Source organism: Bubalus kerabau, chromosome 3, assembly GCF_029407905.1.
Source record: "Bubalus kerabau isolate K-KA32 ecotype Philippines breed swamp buffalo chromosome 3, PCC_UOA_SB_1v2, whole genome shotgun sequence".
Taxonomy (NCBI): Eukaryota; Metazoa; Chordata; class Mammalia; order Artiodactyla; family Bovidae; genus Bubalus; species Bubalus kerabau.
Window position 1 is genome coordinate 6,099,160 of NC_073626.1, and position 16,111 is coordinate 6,115,270.

Below are 16,111 nucleotides of genomic sequence, written 5' to 3' on the forward strand. Positions count from 1 at the left end.
CCTCTGGAGATGTTGTTTTCTCAACAGTAGGGTTTGGATGAGGAGCCTTGTCTACTTTGGAAGGATGGGACATAGGTCCTGAGCTTACCAGGGATGCCGTCATATGGCTTCTGAACAATCCCCTGCATCATTTTGGCTCAGAATAAATTTTCTGTGTCCTGCATCTCTGTATTTCAAGGAACTCAGTTCTCTTTTGCTCCTTCTGTCTCTGGGCACCCATGGGGCTCTTGGAGCTGGTGAGCATCAAAACCTCAGAGGACGATTACCCTCTTCACTTTATATTAGTCAACGACATCCATACGCTCCTACCTCCTAGGATGGAGATACCTGTCTCTTTAACATTTTCTTCCCCTTTACCTCTTATTCTATCAGTCGCCATGTTTTGATTCATATATTTGTAATCTCTCCGTCTCTATGGCAACTGCAGTGGCATCACGTAAGTGTCTCTGGTCTGAGCGACTCAAGTGCCTGCACGTGTGCTGAGTCACTTCAGTCATGTCCAACTCTTCGTGACCCCATGGACTGTAGCCGGCCAGCTCCTCTGTCCATGGGATTTCCCAGGCAAAATACTGAAGTATGTTGCCATGCCCTCCTCCAGGGAATCTTCCCAACCCAGGAATTGAACCCGAGTCTCTTATGTCTCCTGCGTTGGCAGGAAAGTTCTTTACAACCAGCACCACCTAGGAAGCCCCTGAATGACTGAAGTACCCTCCTCAATGCATCCTTTGCTTTTAGTCTATTACCAGTCACCTTTCTAACATATAGGTCAAACCATGTCGCAATGGTTCCCTTATCACCCGGGGCAGTGGTTTCCAAATCTGAGCCTCAGTATCAACAGGAGAGAGTATTAAACCAGATCGCTGAGCCCTAATCCCAGAGTTTCTGATTTCAGAGGCCTGGATGGCGTCTAGGAATTTGCATTTCTAACAAATCCCAGATGATGCTTGAAGGCACTGCATCCAAGACCACACTCGGAGAAATATTCACCTAGAAAAACACATTCTAATCCCTAAGCTCTATTTCACATTTCAAGCTGTACCTGTCACTAAGTCAATTCATATTCAGAATAATTGAGTCTAATGGGATACTTTCCATTCATTTGACATGCCACACAATTTAACGCTATAACATCTACTGTTTAGACAGCTCCAGTGTCAGACGACTGGGTTTAAACTCTGCCCGCTTGACTTCATACTCTAGGATGTCTGGATCTAGGTGAGTGACCACACCATGGTGGTTATCTGGGTCATTAGACCTTTTTTGTATAGTTACTCTGTGTAATCTTGCCACCTCTGCTTAATTTCTGAGACTTTTGTTAGGTCCTTGACATTTCTGTCTTTACTGTGGCCAGCTTTGCATGAAACGTTCCCTTGGTATCGCTAATTTTCTTAAAGAGAAAATTGCTTTCATTTATTGAGTTACATTTTAGATGCTGAGTTTTGGGTTATTCTCTTTCAGGTTTATTAATTCTAATTCTTATATAATTCTGCAATGTAGCTGTTTTTATCACCATTTTAATATGTTGTTGTTGTTCAGTTGCTAAGTCATGTCCAACTCTTCGTGACCCCATGGATTCTAGCACATCAGGCTCCTCTGTTCTCCACCATCTCCCAGAATTTGCTCAGATTCATGTCCATTGAGTCAGTGATGCTATCTAACCATCTCATTCTCTGCTGCCCCTCCTCCTTTTGCCTTCAATCTTTCCCAGGCATCAGGGTCTTTTCCAATGAGTTGGCTTTTCGCATCAGGTGACCCAAGTTTTGAAGCTTCAGCTTGAGAACATTTTAATATATGAAGGAGCTAAAGTTCATAGTGGTTAAATTTGTATCTGATTAAACTAGTTCAATATCTGACTAAACTCGTTCGAAGCTGTGTCTTTATCTTTAGTCATCTCAACCCTTTTATATGATCTTTGAGCATGTCATTTCCCCACATCTCCATTTCTCAGAATTCTGTCCATCTCTCTGTAAAGCCAGTCAAGAAGACTTCCTGAATTTGATCATCCTCTGGATAGACTTTGGTTGTATTTCCACCAGAGCACTGTTTTTATTCTGCCTTGGTGTTTATCCAGCCTAAAAAGCTTATAAGAAGCTTTCTGGTGGCCACTACCCTTGGAAACACTCTGTGTCCCACAGTTTTAAATCAGGGTTCTGCGTAACATCCATACTTGAATGTCTGATAAATCTGAAAATGCAACTCTACCAAAAATCTAAATTAAAATTAAGCTTTAATGGCCTCTGCATTCACTATTTTGTTTCTGATAACCTGAGATGAAATTTATGTTGCAATAAAAAAAAAAGGCTGAATTCTGTTAAATCATTTAACTTAGACACATATATTTGAATTCAGTCAATTCAGATTCAGCCATTCTGTCAATAATGGGCTGCATTCTCTCTTCAATGGAAGCGTATGACTGGCTAAAGTGAAGTGAAATCGACATTAATTCCAGCAACATCTGTCTCCCTTTCTATTCATTCACACCCAAGGTTAGTACTTAAGTAAAAGTAAAATATATTATCTCCAATTGTTTGGATGTATTTGTTAAAAGTGTTTCTTGGTCTGATTACTGTACTAATGATTGCCTCAGGTCTCTGTCTTACTTTTTTGTAAAGAATTCCTACACTGATCATCATTTCCTTTGCTTTTAAGTGGCAGCAGATATGTCATTTCTTCATATTAGCTGTTTTAGAATATATGCTTTTAACGCCAAATTTTGGTAGCTTTTAATTTCAAATTATTTTGTCTAAAGAACAAGGTCAGAGTTCACTTTTTTCATATAATCTTTTGCCTTTATAAAAATCTGCTTCTGATCTTCTACCTTAAAATTCTAAATGATAATTTGTGTTTTTGAGAAGACTCAGACATCTTTACAATGAGATTTATTTCTTATTTCTAAGATGTATAATGTGATAATTATGTAGAATTTCACCTTTTTTAAGAAAAGTTTTCTCTTACTTTTCACTCACTAAATTCCGAGTTAACATTTTCTGTATTCTTAATCATAAGGAGCTCCCCAAATAAAGTCAATTAATAGCACACGTAGAACTTTTACATCCTGAAAAGAGTAATATATAGTATCTCATATTCCAATTAGGTGAAACAAATATGCTACAATTTGTAATTATTATAGCTATTACCATTTTTAAAATGAATCCATTCTTGAATTAAGGTTCTCTTTGGTTTGTTCACAGCATTGTAAGGACTGTTATAAAAAATGAGCAAGGCTTTCAGCCATTTATAATAAAAGCTGAATGACTAAACAGACCTACATTTTTTTTATTTGCATTAATGAGTTCATCCCCAAATATATATGCAATAATATATAAAATTAAGTTATAAATGTAGGGATGTGCTCCAAGTCACCATGAAAATCTGCATGCAAATGCATAATAATCACAAATCTACAATATTACAATATTAAAAAATACCCACAATTAAATTATCATGTGGAAATAATCATAATGTTATTGGAAACTCAATTATTGTGGCAACCCTTGTCGGGGAATTAGCAGAATATGGCAAAGGCAAGTCAGACCTGAATTCATCAAATATATATTATCACAATATTACATGTTCACTTCGATTCCATGCAAAGACAAACATCCTCTCTCACTAGTATCTGCTCAATGCATTTGTATTATTCATGAACAACGCTGTGATCTATTATACATACAAAACTGATTGTACGCTTCTTGCCGCAGGCTACGATGCAGAGACACAGAATTAATTTTATTATATACACATGCATGATAATTGTGAAGGATTCGGTCAAATACCAAACTCTGCTCCTGTGCCCTATTACTCCACTTTCCAAAAAAAAAAGGTCTAAGGTCAGCAGCAATTTCTCTTCTGACAGTGAAACTCTTTGTCATTGAGAACAGAAAGTTCCTGGATACTAACAAGACCCAAACTGTGAATATCTGTCCATGAGTTCTCCTCTCCACCAAAGCAAAGAAGCAGGTCCATCTGGTCGAAACACTAAAATCTTTGGTCAAGCCACATCACTGTTAGGATGGTTTGGAGATGTCTGGTTGTGGCCACTCTGTATTGGGGCAGGTCTCCTGCAGGGAGAATGGTTGAGGTCTTCCGACACTGACCATTCAAAAGTGACAACAATCTGCAACTTTCAGACAGCTCCCTCCTTCCTCTCAAAGGTCTTTCCTGGTTTTGCCACCTCCTCCCCTGTGCTCATCAGAAACTGTTCTGTTTCCTCTCCTCACTTGTAAATCCCCTGAAGGCCTTGTTTACTGGGATTTTCCATTCTTCTGTCCCCTGCGCCTTGCAGAGAACTAGGGACATGGGAGAAAATAAATGCATTTTCATAAGTGTAAGATATTCCAGTACTGCTGTCTTATTTTCTGGATTGTACTCTCCAATAGAAATTTAACACAAGCTAAATACAATTTCAAACTTCATGGTGCCTATATTTTTTAAAAAAAGGTAAAAATGAACAGTGAAAATTAATTTTATAATAATATTGTATTTATCTTTATATATCCAGATTATTGTCCTTTCAACATATACTCAATATGAAAAATTATGAATAACACAGTTTACTATTTTGTATAAAGTTTTCAGAATTTGGTGTGTATTTTAACTGCCAAGGACTTTTCGATTAGGACTGGACACATTTAACTGTTCAGCACCCACATGTGGCCAGTGGCTGCTGTGTCGGAATAAGCAGGTCTATAAGCTGGGAAATTCGCTAAAGTGAATGAGTTAAATCAGTTTAGCTGTGTGTATTTCAGATGCGCTGATTATCAACTACTTTCACTTTTCAGTTGATTTTCTATTTGTCTGTGAGTATGGCCTCAGATTCAGAGAACATTTTGTTTTCTAATTAGAGCAAATGAGAATAACAACAACAAAAATAACCAAATAACGTTTCAGAAAGGCTCTCTGTTGTTTGCGTGATAGCAACTCTTCTAGAAGGAGCAGACGAGAATGTCAGGACTGCACACAATCCCCCATTTGTCTTATTTGAATTAAATGTGTATCTTTAAGAATGTGCGCGAGCAGAGAACGTGAGCATCGTTTAGAGTGAGACAAAATCACATCTCTGCCCACTGAGCCATCACTTTGAGCTTTGGGTTCCAAATGTATAAATTGAGGTAACAGTATAGCTCTTGGGTGGATTGTGAAGAGTAAAGGAGATATAAGGTGCTTGGGAGGGTGTCCAACACATTGTTATGCTGTTTAGTTGCTAAGTGTTGTCCGACACTGTCACGGCCCCATGGGCTGTAGCCCACCAGGCTGCTCTGTCCATGGGATTTTCCAGGCAAGAACACTGGAGTGGGTTGCCATTTCCTCCTCCACAGGATATTTCAGACCCAGAGATTGAATCCACGTATCCCACATTGGCAGGCAGATTCTTTACTGCTGAGCCACCTGGGAAGCCCGTCTACACATACTAGGCACTCAATATATGTTAACTGTTTTTAATCCTATCATTGTTCTTATGATTATTTAAAGACTCCAGTACTTTGGCCACCTCATGGGAAGAGTTGACTCATTGGAAAAGACCCTGATGCTGCGAGGGATTGGGGGCAGGAGGAAAAGGGGACAACAGAGGATGAGATGGCTGGATGGCATCACCAACTCGATGGACGTGAGTTTGAGTGAACTCCAGAAGTTGGTGATGGACAGGGAGACCTGGCATGCTGCGATTCATGGGGTCGCAAAGAATAGGACACGATTAAGCTAATGAACTGAACTGAACTAAAGACCCCTAACCCTGGAGAAGGAAATGGCCACCCACTCCAGTATTCTTGCCTAGGAAATCCCATGGACAGAGAAGCCTGGTGGGCTACAATCCAGGGGGTCACAAAGATTTGGACACAACTTAGCAACTGAACAGCAACAATGATGTGTTGGAACATCCTCTTTTTTATTAGAAGCATATTCACAGCATATGTAAGATGAACACTCTTAAGTCCTCCATACATTTCTAATGAAGTAACAATGGATATATTTTTTACCTCCTCTCCTAGGACCACAGGTAGAGAATAGACAGATATGGACTGAATGAGGACCATGGACTGAATGAAGAAATCTGTCTTTCAAAAGCAGATGATTCTAAGAATATTTTAGACATTTTAATAGGGAATTTCACAAGCCAATAACTTATTTCAAAAACCTTGCCATAATGTTTGTTGACATTAAAGATTTTTATAATTTTTTTCACCTCCTCTAGAGAATTAACCTGTCATTGCCTCCCTCCTCAAACGTTTGGCCCTTCTATGTGCCTGAGTAAAAGTGAAAGTGAAGTCGCTCAGTCGTGTTCGACTCGTTGCGACCCAGTGGACTGTAGTCCTCCAGGCTCCTCTGTCCATGGGATTCTCCAGTCAAGCGTACTAGAGTAGGTTGCCATTTCCTTCTCCAGGGGTTCTTCCCAACCCAGGGATCGAACCCGTGTCCTCCTGCATTGCAGGAAGACGCTTTATCCTCTGAGATGTGCCTGAGTAAACATGCATTTAAAAAACAAATGTGCTAGGGGTGGAGGGGATGGGGGTGGGAGGGCCATAGCGTCCAGCGCTAAAATCTATATAGAATTATGGATTTAAGTGTTGTAAAGTCAAAGCTATTTTTTTTCCTGTGTTTCTTATAGGCATATGCTTCAACGAGCTTAATCATAGTTTCTTGTACAGCATTTATAGCAACGTGCTCTAAAGCACTGCTGATATGATGCGGCTTTTCTCAACAAGTAGCAACAAGATGATGACAAAGGTGATGCTCAGGGAGGAGGTTTTAGCAGATCTTTCCTGGAATTTATTAGTGCCATGACTTTCTGACAAGCTTGTCGTGGATTCTCTGCTGCTGCTGCTGCTGCTGCTGCTGCTAAGTCGCTTCAGTCGTGTCTGACTCTGTGCGACCCCACAGATGGCAGCCCACCAGGCTCCCCCATCCCTGGGATTGTCCAGGCAAGAACACTGGAGTGGGTTGCCAAACTTTATGCAAACTTTGAGTATATTTTTTTTAAAACCTGCAAATTAGCAAATTAATTTTTCCAGATTTCTTGTACTGAAAGAAAATAGTAGTAGTAATGGAATTTAGAAGCTTCTATAACTTCCCTACGAATTATCTCGTGTCCTGGGGCACCAACTCTAGGGTCTTTCCTTCTTTCTTTGGATATATATGGGCTTCTCTGGTGGCTCCGTGGTGAAGAACCCACCTGCCAATGCAGGGGATGCGAGTCCAATCCCAGAGTCAGGAAGATCCCCTGGAGAAGGAAACGGCAACCCACTCCAGTATTCTTGCCTGGGAAATCCCATGGACACATAAGCCTGGCAGGCTACAGTCCATGGGGGTCACAAAGACTCAGACATGACTTATTGACTAAACAATATATATAGTTATTGTTTATTTATTGTTTATATATCTGTTTGTATATATATAACTATATGTATAGTAATTATTTATATATGTTTTCTTTTCTGTTTTTAATTTTTATTTTTTTAATTTTATTTTATTTTTAAAATTTTACAGAATTGTATTAGTTATGCCAAATATCATAATGAATCTGCCACAGGTATACATGTGTTTTGGAGTATATTTGATTAACAATGTTGTGTTAGTTTCAGGCGTACAGCAAAGTGATTCAGTTATACACAGACATGTATCTATTCTTTTTCAAATTGTTTTCCCATTTAGGTTATTATAGAATATTTAGCAGCATTCCCTGTACTAGACAGTATAGGTCCTTGTTGGTTATCTATTTTAAATATAGCAGTGTGTATATGTCAATCCCAAACTCTTTCTAAGCTCTTTTATTCTGTGCGCATGCTCATTTCAAGTTATCCTTGGATAACCTATGCTTATTAGTAGCTCCAGGCTCTTTGATGTTCTGGGAGAGGCCACCTCTCGGTGCATGGCATAGCTTCTTATCAGAGAGGTGAGACAGCTAATGGTACCTTTGCATCCACTCAGTGACATTTGAAAAGCCTGTGTGTAGAATGTGGCTGCGTTTCAAGCAGTGTGCAATACTACCCTGAGAAAATCTTGTTTGAGTTGGCTTCTTTTGTTTCCTGGCTTTACTTTGTGAATTGTCACACCATGAGGCTTTCTCTTTTCCTTTGTGTTTAATCGTCTTCTTAACAGTCTCTTCCACATACAGTCAGCTAGTAGTAACAGAAAAGAAAGTTAAAATACACTTTCACTGTTGGCCAGAGTTTTTTCCTTTTCTCTTGGAAGTCTAGCCCAGCACCATCCATAAGAAACAAAATGTGAACTACCTATGTAATCTGAAATTTTCTAGGGGCTATACTAAAAAAAAAAAAGAAAGAAACAGAAGTTAGTTTTAATGAACTTAGTTTTAATAACATATCAGAAATTTATTATTCCAATGTGTGTCCAATATGAAACAAATATTAATGAGATATATATTTTCTACTAAGTCTTTGCAATCTTGAGTGTATTCCTATAGCACATTTTACTTCAAACTAGTCTCTTTTCCAGTGTGGATGAACACGTGTGGCTGCCCCATGGCTACCATACTGGACAAAGCAACTCTAACCCAACTCTTTGCCCTTTCTCAGCCTGAACTGTCGAAGGCTGCTACCAATAAATGAAGTGAAATCTTTCTTTTCACGAAGCCCCACTGCTGAATGCTGACTGACATTTGAACAAAGAAAATGTCCTTCTATTTAAGCATCGGAACTATTACTTTTCTAATAAACGCGCAACCCTTGGGTCACTCCAGGCCATTTCTCATGATCTGCATTAGGTGTTCTTTGAGACACAACATTAATCCAGCAATAATGAAAATGATATACTGTACTATTAACATTCTCAGATCTTTAAAGCAAAGTGATCTATACCTGCAGCACTGCCCAGGCTGGCTAATTAAACAGCACACAGTTGTAAATGGCTATTGTAAGCAGTTCCCTGTTCGAAAATACAGCTCTGAGAAGTGCAGTTTATAGTGACAGAGGTGCTACGAGGATTGGTCCGTGTCACAGAGAGGCCGAGTGGGCACACAGAGGAATTTTTCCTTGCGAGACTGGTTTTCTTGCTTTGTTGCCAATATGAGGCCTTGGCCGCAAAGGGGCCTGCTGTTGACTGCAGGCCGCGCCGTGGGCCGGGGGAGCCGGACCCCTGCGGGACCGAGGCTGCCGCGCCGCGGGCTCGGAGTCCGTCCTGGTTCTTTCATACGTGAGTCAGGATCCGGCCGTCCAACAGGCGCACACCGGCTCCCCAGCGCCCGCAGCCTCTAATCGCCGTGATTCCTTCCTGAGCCAAGGGAATTGGGTGTGTAAACTACAAAAGGACTTGTCTCCACTCTCTCTCCCTCTGGAATTAGAGCTAAATTATTTGCTTCTCCAGTCCTTTCCCCATCTGTCCCACTGTTAATAATCCAAGTCAGTTAATTCTCAGATGTCTATACTCACCTTTCCTTGCTTTGTAGGGCAAATGATATTGACATGGAGCTAAAAATGCAGAGGCAGCTACATTCATGGAGAGGGAGTGGTAACCTTTTTACAAATCCCACAGAGAAGACCTCAGATAAACATGATTAGCCTTAGGAAAACCCTGGGAGTGAACTTAGTGACACTGTCTTCTTCATTTCCAAGCACCACTCGCTCTTCAGTGTCCTTTACACCATCAAATATTATCTTCCCTATATCAGGGATATATAAAACGGTCTGGCTGCAATCAGAGTGCCTGGCACAGAGTCAGTACACGGTAAATGAACGAAAGAGTGAGTGAGTGAATGGGTTCCTGTCAACTTAGACTTTCTGGTAATCTCTCTTGAGTTTTAAACTTGAATTTTAATATTTAAAAAAATTCGTCAAAAAATGTAAGGAAACTTAGGCTGTAGAAACTAGGTTTCCTACACCACTGCTCTTCCTCTAGGTTCCTGAGGTTAGAGGGCAAGTGAAAATGTTTCCCTGGATGAAGTCTGAAGCAGAATTAGGAATAAGATGCCAGAAAAAGGATCAGATCTCTGCCTCAAGGTTAAAATCATTGAAGAGGTAATGTAGCTGTGTGGTCAAGATGACAGCTTCTCTGGGTATCTGGGTATCAGAAATGCTATTTTTATCACCTATGTCTGGCTAGGAGGAGGGTCTGAATTATCCCCTTTGCTTTACAATAGAAGCCTAGAGTGTCTATTCATTCTGAATAGTGCTCCAAAATAATGAAGCATACCACACTCCAGAGTATGAGTCAGCTGGCAATATGCTAAAAACCTCGGGTGTGTCCTAACACATCACTCGTTAATGCCTCAGCTTGCCCAAAGGGAGCGTAAGCTGGTCCCCAAACAGAAGCCCTGCAGTAATTAGATGAATAATACAGGATCAAACTCCAATTGTTTTGTATAAATGCATTCTGGATGATCCTTTATGATCGGAGTGGAACTAACTGCAATAGTTCAAACTGTTAGGGCGTCAGGGCGGCCGTGTTCATATACTGGAGCGTGCGGTCAAATCCGGACTTAATTTAGACCGTCAGATAGGCTTCCCTGTCAGCTGCTGTGCATAGCATAGCAAAGGAGACTCATGAGCTTTCCACTAGGGATTCCACCAGCCTGATGCAGGTGGAGACGGTTGCGCAATATATGACTTAAGGTAGTAGTATACAGCGGACAAAAAAAAGACTAAAAAATAATACGTAGGGACTGAGTGCTCCATTGCCTATGAGGATTTTCTCTGGGATATTCTGTTTAGGCTTAAGTCAGTTCTGAAGGACATATAAGACTGCCATTTGTGTAATGATATCAAAACTATGTACAAAACAGATTTAAAACAGTGCCCACATATTCATAAGGCAAGCGCATAGCTGCTTCTTTTTGGCATTACACAAACTATTTTCATGTAAATTGCTTAGCCTGGTAACTAAACAAATAGTATGCTTTTCAGGAGAGTCATTATGACATTGCATCGGCATAAGAAATCCAAAATAAAGCAAAGTGCACGCGTTACAGTATCCTAGTCTGTTAAGATACTTCCTGTTTGGAGCTCTATTTTAAAACTATGTAAGAAATTTAATCTTATTCCAAGTATCACTTTCCCTAATTTATAAGCAATAACAGTTGTTGGGATTGGTTCTAAACAGTTACTCACCTTCATTGTACCGCTTGTTTTTATACAAGGAATAAATAAAATTAGCATGCATATAATTAGGTGTCCTAAGGAAAATGCTGAACTGAAATTTCCTTGCAGATCAGCTGAAACAAAATAAAAAAAAAAAAATACGTGTACTGTGATTGGTACAGTTACTCACATGCACAATCGCAGGAGTAAGAAGCTTTATTCTACCCTTATTCAATTATATCCTTTTCTGATAATATTCATGGATCTATCATATCATCCCTTGCCTGACTCCACCCTCTTTCAAATATCAAGTTTACTGTATTCAGATTATCCTGACTCTTCTCAGTAAAAGTTCTTATAGAAATGATTGTTTTCTCTTTTGTGAGAAAATGAACCCCTAAACATTGAGTAAATTCACTTGGACATATATTTCAAACCATGACCAAAGGTAGTGATATATTTTAAGTAAACAGAAGTTCAAAACAATCTCAATATCCCATAGCCCTTCCCATCAGTCTCAGTAAAAACAGATCAATGGAAAACAATATAGCAGAACAGCAGACATAAATACCAAAGGCTTATTTGTAGATGGTTGCTATAAACATAACACCTACCATATATAGAGAGGGAGACTGAAAATAGCTTGATTTTGCTCTAAGTACACTGCTTCCTGGAAGAAAAGTAAACCAAATGTTTTAAAGACATTATTCAATTGAAATCAACACAGCAAAGCTACTTCCTAAGTGTCTCATACTTCCAAGTTTATGCTGAAAAAGAAAATGTCCTTTTGAGTAATTGAACTGAAAATCTAATGGACTTGATATATGTTTGATTGTAACCAAATGACATCAAACATCTATTGATTCAATACAGAATTCAGTTAACCAAGTATTTTATGTATTTTATTTGAGAGAAAAGAAATCACAACGTGAAGTGAATGGATTGGCTGTTTGGGGGAAATGCAGATCAGAGCGTTATTGTGGTTAGCTATAACATTTTGGCTCTAACATAAGACGTGGACTGCACCGCAGCCATACGCATACTGCCACAGAAACAAAAGTCCCAGTATCATTTCACAAAATTTCTTCATCAGCACCCTGTTATTGTTCTGCATTCATTGCATCCCTTTATGTTCATGTGACAAATCTACAATTATGCCAGGAATATGACGCATATCCTTAAATACCACGTATTCATGAAAGAATCTGCAGAAGGCAAGAAACTTAGTGGACTACTGGGGGAAAATTTTAACTTGACATTGAGCAACTTTTCTATCAGGAGTATTTATCTCCTCTCCTCAGACTTCTGAGATTCCTTCTCAGGGACTGGCATGGAAAATATCACGAATTTGTAGCTGAATAAATAAACAGTGAGCAAGACAGATGAATCAACTACCCAGGCTCAAGATGGTGGCCTGTGTGGTGTTTTAATCTTGGAGGCTGATTACATGATACACTTACATATTGCAAAATTATTACCATGGCAGGCTTAGTTAACAATCTCTATCACCTCTTGAAACTATTGACTATTTTCGATATTTTTAAAATGCATAGTCTTCAGAACAGAATGCCATGGTAAGTACTCAACAGAAAACAAGTAAATCCATAAACAGACACAGTGTAGCAAAACTTCAGAACTTGTGGGAAAGAAAACAAACTAATGTCCTAAGACAATCAAGGAGAATTACACTACCTGTAGGAGGAGGGTGATTTGAATCAACGTCTCTCTTCTCAGTAACCAGAGAAACCGGAAATTAAGAAAACATCTTAAAATGATCAGAAAAAAAAAACAAAAAGATAATCTCTTAATTTAGAAAGCTATTCAGGATGAAATATCATAAAAACGTAAGAGCAGGCTTTGTTTCCTCTTCCACAAACTTTTCCTCATCTTCTTCCTGAGAAAGTCAGTTCTAAAGCCATTTAGATGGAGCTGAACATCACAGGCGTCCATATGAGGCAAGAGGCAGGGGGTGGAGAATGCAGGTGGGTGGGACAGGGTGTCAGAGACAGAGCAGAGTGAGGAGTGGGCACCGGGCTGGGGAAGGTGTGGTGGCTGACTCAGGAATAAGGAACTGGGGCCCTAGCAGGATGAGAAGACTCCAGCAGGGGAAGGAAGGTGCCTGCATGGGAGCGTCTGCGTTGGAAGGCTATGGGAGGTTGGTGATGTATGTATACAGGTGTGTGAGCTCGGTCACTCAGTCGTATCTAACTCTTTCCATCCCTATGGACTGTAGCCAGTCAGGCTCCTCTGTCCATGAGATTTCCTAGGTAAGAATACTGGAGTGGGTTGCCATTTCCTTCTCCAGGGGAACTTCCCAACCCAGGGGTTGAACCCGTGTCTTTTGCATCTCCTGCATTGGCAAGCGAATTCTTTACCCCTGTGCCACCTGGGAAGCCCCTGGGAACTGATCAAACAAGTGAGCCTATTAATGCTAATAGAAGCTATGTTTCTCACATTAATAGAGTTTTAAACATGGAAGGAAAGAAGGGAAGATGAACTTCATGGTTTTGGCTTAGAATGGAAGCTGTACTCCAGGTTTTCTAGATAGATTGATAAATAAATGTTTTAATATTTCTACCAGCTATGATTTTTATCAGAGAAACAGAAATACTAGAAATAATGTAGAATCAGGAATTTACTGTAAAGATTTAACTTTATGCAATTGTGGGGTAGGGTTATACAATTTACATGTTGAATTTTAGCAAACTCCAAAAGAAGGACAGGGAAGCCTGGCCTGCTGCACTCCGTGGGGTTGCAAAGAGTCAGACACAACTTAGCATTGAACAGCGACAACAACTGCTTGTGCCTTTAGAGCGGGCTGCGAGAAAGGAGCCTCGTGAAGTGGGGGAGGAAGGAAAGGCAAAATTAGAACCTAGAAAGATGGAGACATGTCTGCCTCTGGCTGCCTCTGGAATAAACTTGAGATTTGTCCCCTGATATGTCCCCCGATAGGATGTGGGATTCCCTCCTGGCTCAGAGGGTAAAGAGTCTGCCTGCCATGTGGAAGACCTGAGTTCGATCCCTGGGTTGGGAAGATCCTCTGGAGAAGAAAATGGCAACTCACTCCAGTATTCTTGCCTGGAAAATCCCATGGACGGAGGAGCCTGGTGGGCTACAGGGCTACAGTCCAAAGGGTCACAAAGAGTCAGACATAACTGAGCGACTTCACTTCACTTGATAGGATGTGATGAAAACCCAGTATCTATCCTGAAGCATTCCTGCCAAGGATTGTAACCTAAATCTATTGATGAGAAAACTTCAGACAAACCCAAATTAAGGACATTCTTCAAAATAACTTGGCTTAATAAGATTAAATATAAAAAATGTATCAATGTAAAAAAAAGGGGGGCAGATAATGAGAAAAAAAAGGAAAGAGGATGTTAATGAGAAAACTAACACAAAACACTGAAAATTAAGGCAACATATATTTATTATTCAAAAAACTTAAATGGGTTAAACTCACTTAAAAGCAAACATTTTGTAATGGATTTTAAAAATCTAGCTCTCTGAGCTGTTTACATGGACAAAAAATGTGGGTTTTTATCTTAAAGAAAAAACTATCATTATATTACATCAACACTGACATGCATGCACATAAGGGCTTCCCCAGTGGCTCAGTGGTAAAGAATCTGCCGGCACTGCAGAAGCTGCAGGAGAAGTGGGTTCAATCCCTGGGTGGGAAGTATCCTGTGGAGGAGAACATGGCCACTCCAGTATTCTTGCCTAGAGAATCCCATGGACAGAGGAGCCTGGTGGGCTACAGTCCATAGCACTGCAGGGAGCGGGACAGGACTGAAGCAACTTAGCATGTACTCTTGCACATACATATAAGGAAGAAAAGTAGGATATTAACAATCAAAAAAAAAATCTAGGGATAATATGCACAGGTATTCTTTGTACTCTTCTTAGAAATTTTGAGTTTGAGATGATTATCAAATAAAAGTACTTTTAAAGACAATACAGGGGACAAAAAAGTAGCCATTGGCTGAGGAGGAAAGACAATATTGAAAAAGAAAGAACTATTTGGCTCAGCTGGTAAAAAAAATCCACCTGCAATGCTGGATACCTGAGTTGGATCCCTGGGGTAGGAAGCTCCCCTGAAGAAGGGAACAGCTACCCACTCCAGTATTCTGGCCTGGAGAATTCTTTGGACCTTATAGTCCACGGGGTTGCAAAGAGTCAGACACGACTGAGCGACTTTCACTTTCACTTTATTACATAGAAAATGTGAAGAAGTCTAATATTAATTAGTCACTAAGAGAAAGAAAAAAAAGCCCACTATAAAAATGAGCAAACTGTATGAACAGGCCATTCAAAAATTCAAACAATAGAATAGAATGGTCAATAAGGGTATGAAAAGGTGGTCAGTCTAACTAAACATAAGGTTTTAGAAGAAGAAAGCTTTTATTTCCACTACAGTGGTAAAAGTTGCATAGTGGCAAAGAGAATGTCAAGATCAGTGAAGAAATGTGAAGAAAAGTTATGCCCTCTTTATTGTTCTTGCTGTTTAGTTGCTAAGTACTGACTCTTTGCAGCCCCAGGGACTGTAGCCCTCCAGGCTCCACTGTCCATGGGATTTCCCAGGCAAGAATACTGCAGTGGGTCACTGTTTCCTCCTCCAGGGGAATCTTCCTGACCCAGAGATTGAACTCGTGTCTCCTTCATTGGCAAGCAGATTCTTTACCACTGAGCCACCTGGGAAGCCCCATGCTCTCCTAATAGAGGAAACTCAGTCCAGCTACACGGGGAACAATCTATTACATGCACTTGTAGAAGGAGGCAACTGATCATTTCCAGAAGAATGCCTCAAACATTTTAAAAAGAAGGGAATGCCTTGTTGCAAAAATGAAGTGCCTACTCTCTGGGTTGACCCTCTGGAGCAAGTTTTGGATGTTGGCTGTTTTCTGAACCCTCTGTAGCAGTCCATCAGGACAGCATAGATGCTTTGAACAACTGCCCCAGTCACTGGATCCGCACATTAAATGGACACACGTCAGATAAGCAGATGCGAGCCAGCGACTCAGCAAGCCTCCTGGTTGTTTCCAAATATACAAACCTTTGTTCGCTGGGATGCAGTTTTC